The sequence below is a fragment of the Acomys russatus genome, chromosome 8 (assembly GCF_903995435.1).
Source record: "Acomys russatus chromosome 8, mAcoRus1.1, whole genome shotgun sequence".
NCBI classification, from domain to species: Eukaryota; Metazoa; Chordata; class Mammalia; order Rodentia; family Muridae; genus Acomys; species Acomys russatus.
Window position 1 is genome coordinate 33139198 of NC_067144.1, and position 15795 is coordinate 33154992.

Below are 15795 nucleotides of genomic sequence, written 5' to 3' on the forward strand. Positions count from 1 at the left end.
TCCCCTCCCCACTGTGTCCACTTCTTTCCTACAAATTGTCTCCCTTTGCTTTCAAGTATATAGGGGTGTGTGTGTGTGTGTGTGTGTGTGTGTGTGTGTGTGTGTGTGTGTGTGTGTGTGTGTGTGTGTGTGTAGGTAAATCTAGACTTCATGAAAGTGTTGTATTTTGTTCCCTGCCCCGTTACCTTCTCTCGTTCACCTCTCTGCCCTCCCTTAGTTTAGTCTTCCTCTCCTATAGTCCTCTTTTACTTTCATGTCATGGGAGAAGAAACATGACATTCATTTGCATCTGAACTCTTTGAACCTGATGATCTTCAGCCCCATTTTCCTGCAACAAAACATATTATTTACAACTGAAAAAAAAAAAAAAAAAAAAAAAAACTCCATTGTGCACCAAACCACATCCTTTATTCATTCACCTGTTGGTTGGCATCCAAGCTGGTTCCATAATCGACTACCATGAACAGCACAGTAAGAAGTAATAAACATGGATGTTTGTGGATTCTTGTGACTTAGATTCCAGGGGCCTACCCAGAGTGGTGCAGCAAGACTCATACGGTGGCTCCATTCTCAGCGTTTTGAGGAACCTCCATCCTGACTTCCGTTCTAGTTGTACCAGCTTACAACTGCACTAGTATGAGGAGCGTCTCTTCCCTACATCCTCACCAACATTTCCTCTCATTTGTTTCCTTCACAATAGCCATTCTGGCGCACGTGAGACAAAATCTCAGTGAAGTTTTAATTTGCGTTTCCCTGATGACTGACAAAGGATGATGAATAATTTTTCAAATATATATTCACCAATTCAGTTTCTTCTTTCAAAAACTATTCAACTTATTTGGCCATTTATTAAGCAGTTAATATGGGGTTTTGGTGTTATATTTTGGAGCTCTTTGTAGAGTCGAATGTACAGCTGGCAAAGGTCATCTTCTCACTCTACAGGCTCTCTCTCCAAATTCTAACTGCTCGCAGTGTAGAAGAGACCCTCATGCAAGCACATTTGTCAACAGTTGTGATTAATGCTTGTGCTACTGAAGACCTTTTCAGAAAGTTTTTCCCTATCGTGAAGTGTTTGCTGGTATTTTCCTCTAGCAGTTGCAGAGTTTCCATCTGATGTTCAGACTTTGATAAATCTTGAATTGATTTCATATAGGGTGAAAAACACAAATTATTTTTATTCCTCTGTATGTGGCTTTCCAAACTTCCTAATACCAGTTCTTGAAAAGGCTGTCTTTTTTCTAATATCTGGTTATTTTTGTTTGTTTGTTTGGGGTTTTGTTGGTAGTGGTAGTGGTGGGTTTTTTTTTTTTTTTTTTTACATTTTTCAACAATTAAGTGGGGTTATAGAAATGGCTTAGCAATTAAGAGCACTTGCTGCATAATCATCAGGGACGGTTTGGATCATAGATCCAATGCAACGAGTCAGGTGTCCTTTGCATGCCTGTAACCCCAGAGATGTGGAAACAAGGGAGGGTATTGCTGACTTCTAGCATATCCTAGAAAATGAAAGCCCAAAGCTCAAAGAGGGACCCTGATCCAAAGAAATAGGCATAGAATGAAACTAGAATATAAGATAAGGCCTTCTTCGGCCTCTGCACATGGACAGGCATGTGTACCTATACATTACATGTGCACATACACTGTCAAAGACACAAACATACACACATTAAATAATTAAATAAATTTTTTAGTTAGCTGGCTATAACTGAGTGGGTTCATTTTGTGGTTCTTTATCTTATTTCATTGGTCTATACAGCACTTTCCACTGTTTTGGAAATTATAGTTATTAATAGTATAGTTATTATTATCTATAGTATAATTTGAGATCTGGTGCCAGGATGTCACTAGCAAAATAATACTATATTTATGCAGTTTCTCAATACATATTTTAGAGAACACTGATTAAATTAAGATTTGGGGATAAAACTTCAATCTGAAGCTGGGTGTAGTGGTACACACCTTTAATCCCAGTACTCAGAGAGGCAGAGGTAGGTGGATCTCTGTGAGTTCAAGGACAACATGATCTACAAAGCAAGTCCAGGACAGCCAAGGCTACACAGAGAGACCCTGTCTTGAAACAAAGAAATAAAAATAAAACAAAACTACCATCAGTGAAACCAGTAGCCACTGCTAAGTGAATGTCAATTAGAAATAAACATGAAATATCCTAAAATTACATCAACAAAAGCATTTTTTTTTTCTATTTTGAAAGACAGTCAAAACTATTTAGAAAGTCACTTACTTAATGAAGAAAAGCACACATTCACCTGGCTCTTCAGATCTGCATATCAGCTCAGAGGCTACCTGTTTATTTGAATTCTGTGTATCAGGAATAATGCATGGGATCACATGCAAGGAAATTAAATGGGAAGCAAACAGTTCATGGCAACAGTCGTGAGTGTGCCCTCAGAGGTGCAGCTCTGTGTACACAGAGTGATCCCGTTCAAGGCCTTCCACACCTCACCAGAATGTGTGCATTATTTATGCAGAGATTATAAGTAGAAAATCATGGACATAAAACAAAGCCCAGCCTTACAACAGATCTGAATGAGTGTTCAGGGTCTTGAGCTTTTCCTGCACCAAGTAAGAATGTGTGCCTACAGATGAGACTTGTAAAGACATCCATTATTTCCATAAGGAGTGGGAAATAATAAGATTTAATGCTTTTTCTTCAATGAAGTCAAATGGCTCCAAAACAGAAACTGAAAAAAGACTCACCAATTATTAATCGCCATGTTTCTGTCCTCCTTGCTACTCTGATAAAAACATTACAGGCATTATCCATGCTCTGACTTTATAAAGAAGTATTTTCCCAGAGTAGCTTCTTCCTTATGATACCATTTTCGAGTGTATTTGCTATAAGAGCACCCAGAGCTGACAACTGGGAACACTGAGTACAGTATTTTAGAAACAAAGTTTCACTCCACCCTGGGCTGAGAGTCAGAAGTCACCAAGGGAAAGAGAGAGCCACAAATCAAATTACATGAAATATACAAAAGCCATGATTATAAGATCACACCCTACTCATTATAAATAAATGAAAATACTTACCAAAGTGGAGTACCTGCCAGATCACAACTTCCCAAAGAAAAAGCTGTAAACCTAAGTACAGATAGAGAATATCCTAGATAATCTGAAAACTATTTGATGAAGAAACTAGGCATAACTTACTATTACCTCTCATGAGCCTCTGTGAAGTCCATGTTAATACCTGAACTAGAAATATTTTTAAGATACTTCTAATTAGTACAACTTATCTAAGTGAAAGTATTAGTGACTGTAGTATTCATTTGTACTGGCATGTCTTCCAGCCCTTTCACATCTAGTTCAAATTCACTGTTCTATTCTATTCTACTCTATTAGCCATGCTTTTAGCATTGGTGAATATGGAATCCTCTCTGAGATACTACACAAACACTTCTGTTCAGTCACACTATCATCGCAGATTGAGACACTAATAGCAGTAACTAAAAAGCAACCTCTTAAAACTTGACCAAAATATAACTCTGAATTTAAGTGTTACCAAAGTTAGTGCCTATCAGAAGAATATACTTATATTTAAATAAAATTAAAAACTAACATTACAAACTCAATTCTTTCTTATTGAAATTGATTTGTGGTGAGTTGTTTTTGTTTTTGTTTCGGGGGGTTGGTTTTGCTTTTTGGTTTTTCAGTTTGTTTGGGTTTTTTTGTTTTGTTTTGCTCTGTGTGTGTGTTTTGTTTTGTTTTGTTTTGTTTTGTTTTGTTTTGTTTTTTGAGAAAGATCTCAGTATTTAGCCCTGACTAGCTTGGAATCATTATGGAGAACAGAATGGCCTGGGATTTGCCACCATCCTCCAAAGTCTCTGTCTTACAAATGCTGGGATTAAACATATGCCACCACCGAACTGAAAATTTGATTTTTAAAAATAGACCCCAGTGCTCAGATAAATTAGTTTTATAATTAATGACAATTAGGACAAAGACAAGTGTCACAAGAACAAAGTCTCCTACCCATGTTCCAGTGTTCAACTCCTGTGCTAGAACTGGCCTGTTTTTCAATGGTACTTACTTAGGACTACTGCATACACCATCTATTAGAACAATCATGTGTATTAATGAATATGATAGGCATTTACATCTTCTTCTTTGAGGGCAAGGTTTGTTTTATATTTACTTTTATATCTCCCAAGTCCAGGTCAAGTATCAACCAATACACAGTAAGCATGGTGAGTCCATAAATGTTGACTTTAATTGACAAGAGTTTTAACTAATTAAATCTCATTAGCACTTGATCGAATTTCTTTATTAGGAAAATATTATTTGAGTATAACTTAAGATATCAAGGAGAAAGAAGTACTCCAATTATCATTAATTAAACTAATTCGAGTTACAGGCTACTTGAATGAGAACAGTATGAAAGCAGCGGGGGCTGGGGAGGGTAAAACAATAAACAGAAAGACAGCACCGTTGGTTTAATATTATTTGACCAATGCAAGAAAAGTGATATTCTAAAAAGATGACCATCCACAAGAGCTACTTTACTAAAATATGTTATTTACAAGGTTCAGGAATAAGGAGACAGGAGACACAAGAAAGAACGAGGAAAGAGACAAACTTGCAATCTTTTATAATAGAACTAGGCTCAGTGTTGAGTTTTCAGACTTAAAACTAATTTGAGGGATTGGAATTTAGCTCAGTGGTAGAGCACTTACCTAGCAAGTGCAAGGTAACTGGCACAGACAACCTAGCTGGGCGCTGGTGGCACACCCTTTAACCCTAGTGTTTGGGAGGCAGAGGTAGGTGCATCTCTTGAGTTCAAGGCCAGTCTGATCTATAAAGGAAGTTCCAGGACAGCAAGAAATACACATAGAATCTCTCTCTCTCTCTCTCTCTCTCTCTCTCTCTCTCTCTCTCTCTCTCTCTCTCTCTCTCTCTCACACACACACACACACACACACACACACACACACACACACACACACACACACACGTAGGAGAGCTGCTCAGTGGCAAGAGCTCTTACTGCTCTTGCTAAGGACCAGGGTTTGGTTCCCAGCATATGCACAGCAGCCCAGAATGTCTATAACTCCAATCCCAGGGGATCTGACACCCTCTTCTGGCATTAAATGAATACATGTGGAAAAGACACATGCAGGCAAAAACACTCACACACATAAAATAACAATAAATCCTCACAAAAAAAAAAGACTGATTTCATATGAGTATGGATCTTAGTAACAAAACATGTAACTTTATATGTCCTGTATATTTATTTATATACACATTTTCCTATGTAAACTTTTATTTTATAGAATATAGAATATATATATATATATATAGAATATATATATAGAATATATTCTACTTATCACAACAAAAACATGTAGGATCAACAAGAACTTAGATATGATCATGGGGAAATGAAATAATTCACTAATTTTTCCACAAATACTGAATTTTCTTTCAAGTAAATGTCAGAAAACTCCATGTTATATTGTCAAATTCCTCTAGTAAAATGTATTCACTGATTCGGTATTTTAAAACTCCAAAATACAAACACCACATACTATTAAGTTAAAAAAAAAAGTCAACTGCTCATAAAGGAAACAAAGACTTCTACTGATGTGTGACAGAAATTATAAATATTAAAAACAATAAGGACATGGGCATTTCTATACTAGGCAAACTAACAGAAAAGAAAGTTGACTAGTCTGTAGATTAAGTTTGGGCTGGCTTTGCCTTTCACAGTAATCTTATGCATTAAAGTTTACATTGGGCGCCATCAGGGACCTTCTCACATGATTCCATTAGGAGTGATAAAGAACAGAGTCCCATCGTTTCAGAATGAAGACTTCTCTTTTGAGAGAAAGAAAGTCTGGGACCTTTCTGGAGGAATTTTTCTCCAAACCTTTTCATGTCTAGCTTCTTGGAAATGTGACCCTAATGGCAGGTAAATACAGACAAGGCCCCCAGGAGACCACAGTACTGCACACTGGCAGTGTACACCTGGCAAAATCCCTCTAGCTGTGTGACCTCAGACACAATATTTATCCTGAGACTTGGTTTCATTGTCATTAACACAGAGGCAAGAAGGCTCTCAATCCAGGTTAAGTTTCTCTCTTCCTCCCAGATTAAAACACTTGGTACACCATTCCACAAAACACACCCAAGCTTCCCAGTATTAGTCAAACTAGTAGCTATCCTGTCACCTTCAAAACTAAGAATGAGGAGTTTAGTTCAATCTACTTCACCAAAACAACAGGTGTCTTCATTTCCCACAGGCCCGCTAAAGGCTCCTCATAACACTGCCCTAATTGACACTGAGATGTAGGAACGTTTACAAGTCTCGAACTCATTTATCAACAGTTTTATTATATGAGCAGCATTAAATACTAAAATTACTCAAAACCAATAAACTTTTTTAATCAAATAAAAAGTTTTAAAAATAAAATATACCTCCATATCTTTGTTTCAAAATACTCTCAGGCAGTATTGCTGAGCGCAGGCTCAAAGGGAGACTGGAGGAAGGAGGAAGGGAAAGGAGGAGAGAGAGGGATGAGAGATGAAAGAAGCAGCCTAAGATGAAAGGAAGGCAAGGTAAAGAAGAAGAGAAGGGAGGAAAGTGAAATAGGAAATTTAAATTTCCACAACAGCTACAGGCAGATTTATTTCTTTCTCATTTTGTTTTGTGTACCACTACACCCCATTTGTAATGTACGTTTAGGTAAGTCTTAAAAGGCACACTCAAAAAAAATTAAATTAAAGCCAGGCATAGGCTATAATCCCAACATTTGGTCAGGCAGAGGCAGGATTACGGGTTCAAGATCAGGCTGGAGCAGGGGCGCAAAGGGCACATGTCTTTAGTCCAAGCACTCAGGGAGGCAGAGGCAGGTGGATCTCTGTGAGTTTGAGGCCAGCCTGGTCTACAAAGTGAGTCTAGGACTGCTGGCTACAAAGAGAAACTCTCTCTTAGGGGGGAGAGGGAGGGAAGACCAGCCTGGACTATAAAACAAAAGCATATCTTTAAATAAAAGGCAGGGGTGGGAGGATGGCAAGTCAGAATTGATTAATATTACAATAATCAACATTATTAGTAAAACTCCCTCTGAGTTCTCAATCTGCAGCTTTCCTAAACCATACGTAAGTAGTAAAAGCATGATGATTAACCAGACAAGGTGTTACTTTATTCCTAGAATGGACTACTGCCATGTACCATCTTTGCGGCAAGCTTTCCATTTGCCCATGGTGGTTATAGCGGAATTTAAAAGCAAAAGGCATAATCTTAACATTTCCTAATTTTAAAAAGAAGGAATCGAGAGTCTCTAGAAAGCAAACCCAAAAGCATTCTTATCTGAGAATAGAATGACTTTTATGAAACCTCCAATAACAGCAAAACAGTGGGAAACTATCCTGGATTGTGCTCAACATGCTAAGAAATGACTTAGTGGTTCTAAAAGTTTTAGAGATCTGTATTTGTTTATAAAGTAAAAACTACAGCAAAATGGAAAATATGAGACTCATGCAAGCGTGCATTAAGCAGCTGCGTGTGTGTTAGCCCTTCCTACTCTAGGAGCTGTTTGCTCTGCTCACCTGAGGGTACAGATAGCAAGGCCAATACTCTGGCTTACCCAGCTCTATACCCCTTTTATGCCTTGAACCCTTACATGTAGGACCACAGAGCTTTCATTGACACAGCCAAAGCACTTACAACCTTGTGGTAAAGTCAAAATGACCAGGCCATGATCACAAATTAAAGTCAGCAAAAAGATATTCCTTGTGGCTAAACAGGAATAGGCAATAATTCACTTCATGGACGACAGAAGTTAACTCTATAGGATCATCTCCTTTATTTAAAGCCCATACCTCTATACACAAATCAAGAGTCAGACTTTAGTAGGGTTTTTGTGGGCTTTAATTCAGTAAAATGCTGCAAAGAGCATCTATATTAAATTCTTAGCTAGCTTACAATAGAGCAACAATAAACATATATTGCTATGTAAGTGGACTTGAAAATTATTTGAACAACCCCATGACAGTTAGGGTTAGGTTTTGGTGCCAAATGAATATTGATACCAAAGTTTTGAGGAAAAAGAAAAAAACCAAAATCTTTACTTTTTCCAATAATATAAATCTATATGCAAGACATGTGAAAGTACAAAGAGACTTTCAAAATATACAGAATTTATTAGTTTATTGGCATTTTAAAAAAAATGTGACAAATTAGAATTCATAAAGTGGGAAAGAGTTTATGCCAGGAATGCTAATCCTAAAATTTAGGAAATACTTAATTCATTCAATAAATTAAATGGCTATTGAGACTACCTGAAAGTCAATGTCTATGTGCAGAGCAACGTATAAACTTCAACTGGCTGGTGAGGATTCTGACTCCCATACTTTCTTTGCATTTGAGCTCATGTTTTGTTTCCCCTGGCTTTTGGGTTTTACACTAAAATTTTCAGGGATTTAGTTCATTAACGTCCCATTTACCCCATTCTTAGCTTGCCCTTCCTTTTTACGTTCTGCAATGTAACTTAAGCACTGAAATTTATCCTGACACAAAGCTAATGTCAATGGCTTATGAGGAATGCCCTGAGTAATTAGTTGGAATAAAGTATTACAGTTTATAAAGAATGTTATATATGTGTCCATGAGTAGATTTAAGAGTTTTATTATATCATGCCTACTTGTACTTTGATAAGGAAAAGAGTGGAGGTTTGGGGTTTTTTTTGTTTGTTTGTTTTTGTTCTTTTGTTGTTTTGTTTTTTCCAAGTCAGAGTTTCTATGGGTAACAGCCCTGTCTGTACTGGAACTTGCTCTATACATCAGGCTGGCCTCAAACTCACAGAAAGGAGTGTTTTTTATCCACACAGAGAACCTCCATACAACCCACAGCGTGGCTTGTATACAGTTCAGGGACCAAGTACTTGCTATGCGGCCCTGCAAAAAACTACCTGTGTCTATCACTGAGAGGACTCATAACACCCACATGGGACCATCAGTCATGTGTCTTATGGATGTTTAAGAACACATACTCTCAGGCAGTGTTCTCAATCTTCCTATGCTGCAACCCTTTAATACAGTTCCTCATGTTGTGGTGACCCTACTCACACAATGATCTCAATGCTACTTCATAACTATAATTTTGCTACTTTTATGAATTGAATATTTGATACTTGACCCCTCCAAAGGTGTTGGTTGTGACCCACAGATTGAGAACCACTAAATTATAAGGCATCCTAGCATGTTAAAAGTTATCAGGAGAAAAAAAATGGTCAATGCTCTCATTAACCACCGTGAAGTATGAAAAGTCATTTTCTTGTCCTCTTGTCCTATGCTATGCTTTTGGTTAAGGGGGGGGAGGGGGCAGTGAGGAGGGATTGAACCAAAGCCAGAGCTTTGCACATATACCACTCTACCACAGAACTGTATTCTAAGCAACAGGCTCTGCCTTATTATGCTGGACGGCCTTTCCCTGGATCTAAAAACCACTAAGGCACGCCTTAGCTTTTTGGCTTTCATGGCTGCTGCTGTTGTTGTTGCTGTTGTTGTTGTTGTTGTTGTTGTTCTCTAATTGCTTGCCCAGTAAAACACAAACACTATATATTGAGTTCTGATTACAGCTAAGAACCATTACAAATGTTATTGTCTTGTACAGTTCTCACACTGTTGCACAGTAATTACATTCTGCACATACAATAACAGAAGTTTTAAAGCTGTGAGGTAACAAGCTCTAAGTCCCTAAAGTTGTCTGCAACAAAAAGAGCAGAGTAGAGCCTAAGGCTCTTTGTGTACAAAGCCTCATTTCTTGTCCTGTACACACTAATACAGGGGTATTTACAGTGATGAGAGCTCTGTAAATATTGCATTGAGCACACTGAAACACAGCCTAAAGCTGGGAAGCTAGAACAGAGCTCAACAGTGCAGAGGGTGACTCCTGTTTAGTCTTTAGCCATCAGTCCGTTATGCCAGAGCGCCTCAAAGTCCTTCCCATCTACTTCAAAACCACCTCTGTACCAGCTAAAGTCTAACTTTGTGGGCCTCATCAAATCAGAATATCTAGTAATGGTGCCAACATTTTTAGCACACACTCATATTTTCAAACAGTAAGTCATAAAACCAGTTTAGGTAATATGCAGTGCTTTTGTTTAATCAAATAGCCTGAAACAAATGCAATTCATAAAGATTCCATAGAGACAGAAAATATCAGCAGGTACCATACACAGTATCGGGAGAGCTGCTTAGTACGTGGATGCTGTTTAGGAAGCAAAACCGTATTGCATACAACTCAGTCAAATACCTTTTCAAAATATAACTGTTTTAACTATTTTTAATCTTCATTTCTCCTTTTAAGTAAGTTATTTCAATATTCATTTTAATATATATATATATATATATATATATATATATATATATATATATATATATATATATATAACCTTCTTTCATTATAAGATCTTAGTTATTCCATTCCAAGGGTTTCTATTATAACCCCTGAGTCTTCCTGAGTTCTGTGCTTAACTACTCATAGAATTATTCAGCTAACATTTTGCAGCATTTTGAGTTTTCTAATTCTTAATGACTTTCGCTTTGTTGTTTTATCCACCCTCCTCACCATGGGGAGTTATTTCACCACCTAGACCCTTGAGTTGATTGGTGTAATTTAAATATGTACTCCGGTGTTAGATAAGTCATAAGTCTGGTGGATAAGTACTCTGGTGGATACTCCATGGAATTTAATATGTTAAGTCTTGCGTTCCCTCATTTTCTCATCTTCAATTTATATTTTTAGATAAAATTCCTTGCTGGCTTGCCTTTCTAAGCATGCTCTTGTTTGACTGGCACTTGTTTCAATACTTACCATATTTTTTCTTTAGAAGGAAAAAAATGGCAAGGATCCCCCATTAATTTATGAGGATTTTCTAGGTAAACCTGGACAGCTTTAAGATGATACACCATGACTGTACTGGTATTCCAAAGAATGATAGCCTTTAAAATGTTAAAATGATCAACTATGCATACCAGGTGAAACTGCACTCAAACTCAGCTTATGCATGACTCAAAAATATAGAAACATCTGATGCAAAGCAAGCAAGCGATACCATATCACTCAAGCTATTTTAAAAGTTGCCCTTGGTGGTGAGTTATTTAAAAAATGAGGTGGATGTCAAAGTGCAAGTTCAAAAAAAAAAAAAAAGTGTCTTTTTCTTGAGCTTAGTATCTGTTTAACACTTAACTGATATTCTGCATTGCTGCTGATGCAGTACATCAAAATTAAGCATATAACTTAATATGATCACCACAACTGGAAACATGGTCAGCACTTGCGTGAGACACTAAGAAGAAACTGGGTGACACATCACCCAGGCACATTAGACGTGACACTTTCCCAAAAGTTACTTGGTTTCTCTGCAAGGGCATGCCTGGAATTCTTCATTACTTCATATAAAGATGTCTAACATAAAACTGATATTCATAGCAAGACTCACTTAAAGATGTGGACCTTGCTGTTACCTGTGCTCTCTATGAACTAAGGAAAATCTACACTTCAAGGATGCTAGCTAATGAATAATAATTAGAGATTGTTTATAATTTCACTGAAAATGTGGCTTTATTAATTTAGCTCCCAAATAACACATAATTTTCAGGCTCATTGTCCCTTCTATATTAAAAACAAAGCTTATCTCATTAACTCATAAATCTCACACTTTTTTTTAACCTGATGCAAAGATAAAATGGATTTATTAATTCTCAAAATTGTAATCTTTTAAGATACCTAAGTCTATAATGAAAGATATCCTCAATCCACCCCAGTACTCCAAAGATGTAGCACCATGAAGCAACAGATAAGCCACCCTTTTAATAGCTGGCATTTTTATGTGAAATACAAATTAGGACTTCCATTTTAGATTTTAATAAAGATATACAAAATGAGAGAATTTGGGGAACTCTTGATAATGCAGAAGCAGAAATCTCTTTAAATTCTTACTGTGATAAGCAAAGACTCATATTTAGTAAATACCCTGTGGATGTGAACAACTGGTAATTCACGGCAAGGTGACTTTTAAAGATCCCATTGCAAGTTTTACACTATCACAGTAACGGAACTGACTTCAAAGACAATTCTTGAAAACACTGTTTTAATGAAAAAGTCATTTGCAATCTCAAAGAAGTACAAGAGCTGATCAGATTGCTTTTATTCTAGTATTGATTCTCATATTAAGTTACTGAATTGGTCAAATACATTTCCAGATGGAAAAATAACATTAAATGTTCGCCACAGTGAACACAATGTAGCTTTGTGTGTAAGTGGGATGTTCTATAGAAAACAGTAACGTCTTCTGAATCTATTGCCAAATGTTAAGAAGGAAAAACTTTTTAAAAATAATCATCATACTGAAATGCATGCATTGTGGTACATACTAAATCACATCATGGCCACTCCAGTTGGCCCATTATATATGTGACATTATGAGGTCTCTGGATTGAAGGATATATCTAACTGTGAGGGCAAGTGTAATATATTACTCAAAGGAAAGAAAACAAACCCACAATATTTAGGTTAGATAAAGCACCCAGTAATGTCCAAGTATATTTGTTACTGGCTATAAACTACCACAATGGCCTGATCTTCAAGTGTAATCCCTTTTAACACTAATATAATTTATTAATATATATATATATACACATATATATATACATATACATATATATATATATATATATATATATATATATATATATATATGTATATCCTACCCAGCCAATCAGGAAACAAGAAAGGCAAGGATCCTAAGTTTCTTGAATATGAAAAACTGAACACAACTCATTTTCATTCACAAAGCACAATTCCTAAATTCACTATGGTACGATCATAAAGAACCTCGGTTGATTTATGAAATTCAGTACAGCTAACTTTCTTAGACCATCTTAGACTCAAAGTACCTTTAAATGGAGGGGCAGACTTGCTAATTACTTTTCTATAGTTTCCAAACACTGTGATGATCTTAAATGCTCTGCAATCCTGTTTTCACTACACTTGTTATCTCTCACAAACTTTTCATACACTTACTACCCCAGACATATTTTGTAGAATTTTCCACTTTGGAGATTTGGGAGTCATATATCTGAATATAGGAGTTAACAACAAATCTCAGATTAGATTGTTTGTTTTATGTACAAGACTAGTAAAATACTCCTAATTTCTCTGATTGCATATCTTTATGAAAGTTACGATCAATGTTGAATCAGGCTTGTACATTAAATTAAAAATTTACTATACTACCTAAATGCAACCTTCCCCAACCCGAAAGTAACTGTTCCAAGTACCAAAGAAGACGAGAATCTGGGAGGAAGTGAACATATCACATAATTAGACAAGTCCTCTTTATGGTGCTTCCTTGGATTTTTAATAAGTTTATTCATACATTAATAAGCTTTCTACATTGTTGTCTGACAAATTCACTAGGCCTTCAACTCTGTGTAAAAACTTCATTACCAACTAAAATGCCTATCTGATAATTAGTTTTCAAGTGACACTTGCAGATAAACAAGAAACAAACATTTAAACGCTCTTGAACTGTTAATAACCTGCAGCTGAACTGCAGCGACTAAAAAGCCTGAGCTTTGCTGTGAGAAACTCAGTGAGAGAAGCTTGGTGGGGGGAGTATTACAACTCCAATAAACATCTAATAATGACCCTTCTGCCACTACCAAGGCCACCCACTTCCCTCTCTCAAGAGTGGGAATACTTACCCAGGAAGGTAAATGGGAGGTACACAGGAAGGAAGATGAACTGCAGCAAAGCCTTTGTCATATGATAGTGACCTATAAGGAGCACATAAAGTCACATCATCAGGATGGGAAGGCTTTACAGGAGTACAGTTCAATGAAGGAAGGGCACAAAACCCAGGAGTCCGATCCACACCAACCCCTTGCCTGTCCCCACCCTCCTCCGCGGAAGAGCTTCAAGGGCAGAAAGGAAAAGCATCTTCCCTTATTCAAAGCGGGTTGGGGGCAGCCCATCTGACATCCCAGGGTCTCCCCAGAACCTCGCTTCTTCTCCCTGTCTGTACAAAGCAGAAAGTTGATCCGTTCGGAACAGCAAAGCCCACATCACTAGCATTCATCAACTTGCACCAAGTGATCACCATCCCCTGGGCAAATTCACCAGTAACCAAATCGTAAAGATCGATAGGCACTCCTCAGTGCCTCGCTGTGCCCAGGAGCCAGCCTTAGGAGCCCCGGCAGCAGCGAGTCCAGGTACCAAAGCCCTCAGCCCTTGCAGACCTGAGCGGCCACAGCCAGCTCCCAACAGCCTGGCTGGGTCACAATCCCGAGACTGGAGATAGGAGTCGACCTGGGAAAACACATTCTCCGGAGCCCACGACAGCAAGCTCAGGCCACCAGGTCGGCGAGGTCGGTGTGGGGGAGAGGCTAGGAAACGCCGAGGGAGAAGGAGAGGGAGGGATCCCACCCAGGCTTTGTTGCTGGTCACCGTCAACTTTGCATCTTAGTACAAAATGTCGATCTTTAAGGCTGACAAGACAGAGGTAGAGGGAGAAAGAGAAAGGCAATAGAGTCCATCTTGCTTTGGGGAAGAGGGGGAAAGGAAAAAAATGAAGTGCAAATCTCACACTCAGGGCGTAAAAGTCTGCTAAACACCTTTCCACAACGCAGGAGCAACGAGTGGGGTGTCCCTGTGCCCGTGCCCGCTCGAACTGGCGGCAGTCTGGGCAATAAATACGCCTCCCTCGCCTCCTCTTCCTCCTCCTTCCCCTCCTCCTTCTCCCGTTCCTCCTCCTCCTCCTCCTCCTCCTCCCGAGGGCCCCGGCGAAGATCCCGCCGCCGCTGCCTCTGCCGCCCCCCAGGGAGGCACCGCCGCCGCCCGGCCCCGCGCTGCCATTCCAGGCTTGGACCGTGCGGCGTGGCGCGCGTGGGGCCGGGCGCCGGGTGGCTGTGCGGAGATGTCCGCTCCGGGGACCCCCGCGCCCCCTGGCCGTAGGCTGGCTACAAAAGTCGAGCGAGCAGAGGTGGCGGCGGCGCGCAGGGGAGGACGCGCGTGGGGAACCCACGTCGCGAGTGGGCAGCCCCAAGGGATGGCCGAGAGCGCCCCTCCCCGTGCAGGGAAAGTACCCCAATCCCCGCCAGCCAGCCCCAGGAACAGCAGCCCGGCGTCCACGGCCGGTAAACGAGAACTGGACGTGTCATTAGCAGGACAGGCAATGGTTTCAAAGCCCCAGGCCAATGACCATTAGCCGAGGCAGAGCTAGCTCGGTCCCCATCCCCCACCACCTCCACCCACCTCCCCCGCTAGCACCCCCCCGCAACACACCTCCACCCCACCTCGCGAAACTTTTCAACAAGATCCACCTGGGCTAATTTGGCCTCCGACAGTTAAAATATTGACTAGACCCTACACACTGGAAAGGAAGGGGAATGCTCGCTTTATTTTCCTTTCTACAGAAAGGAAAGCAAAAAATAGCTTGTCTCTGTGTCTCTCCCTCTCCCCCCCCCCCCCCTCCTGTCGTACATGTTGTGTCTTAGCTTTTTGCATCGTTTCGTTTTACCTTCCTCATTTAGCAGAAATGATCGCGGGTATTTCACACATAAACGTGTTCCAGATTCCTGGATTCAGGGTCCTTGTAAATTACAGGACTCGGGTTCGGTCTCAGTTACGTTAAGTTTCATGCGATATCTCCAAAATAAATTTTAAAAAATAATAATAATACATTTCTGAGGGTGAGTGAGCGAGACGAGGTGGAGGAGGAAAAGAAGCCTCCAGTCTGATTTCTGTAATTTACTCGCGACCGGGAT

At 39.2% G+C, this 15795-nt stretch overlaps 1 protein-coding gene across 1 annotated transcript in view; it reads right to left on the minus strand.

Annotated features, from left to right (window-relative positions):
• Positions 1 to 15795, minus strand: part of Bbx (BBX high mobility group box domain containing) — a 239573-nt gene that overhangs the window by 222328 nt on the left and 1450 nt on the right. Inside the window, exon 2 of the mRNA XM_051150036.1 lies at positions 13735 to 13806. The gene's annotated coding sequence lies outside the window, so the exon portion shown is untranslated. The remainder of the gene's footprint in view (positions 1 to 13734; positions 13807 to 15795) is intronic.